At 28.0% G+C, this 403-nt stretch overlaps 1 protein-coding gene across 1 annotated transcript in view; it reads right to left on the bottom strand.

Annotated features, from left to right (window-relative positions):
- The window catches only part of LOC143018599 (2-hydroxyacyl-CoA lyase 2-like), a 46,744-nt gene that overhangs the window by 6,793 nt on the left and 39,548 nt on the right, over positions 1 to 403 (bottom strand). The window lies entirely within an intron of this gene.

Below are 403 nucleotides of genomic sequence, written 5' to 3'. Positions count from 1 at the left end.
CTGTTGGTGAGAAATTATGTATTAATTCAAAGACAGTCATTCAGTTTTTATGTGTAAGTAAATATGTAAATATATATATATATATATATATATATATATATATATATATATATATATATATATATATATATATATATATATATATATATATATATATATATATATATATATATATATATATAATCTGCAATACCTCCCACAGTGCCTTCCTGTCATAAACCTTTTCCAAATCCACAAAGGCCCAACAAACATCCTTACCTTTTCCTAAAGCTTTCTCAGATATATCTTACCACAAAAATCTGCTCCACACAACCCCTACCTGCCCTAAACCCACACTGTTCCTCACCAATTATTCCCTCTGTTTCTCTCCTAATCCTCTCAATCAAAACCCTCCCATAAATCT

This window comes from Oratosquilla oratoria, chromosome 35 (assembly GCF_046742065.1).
Source record: "Oratosquilla oratoria isolate Oo_2021 chromosome 35, ASM4674206v1, whole genome shotgun sequence".
Classification (NCBI taxonomy): Eukaryota; Metazoa; Arthropoda; class Malacostraca; order Stomatopoda; family Squillidae; genus Oratosquilla; species Oratosquilla oratoria.
Note: the sequence above shows the minus strand (reverse complement) of the source record. Positions and strands in the feature narration are given on the sequence as shown.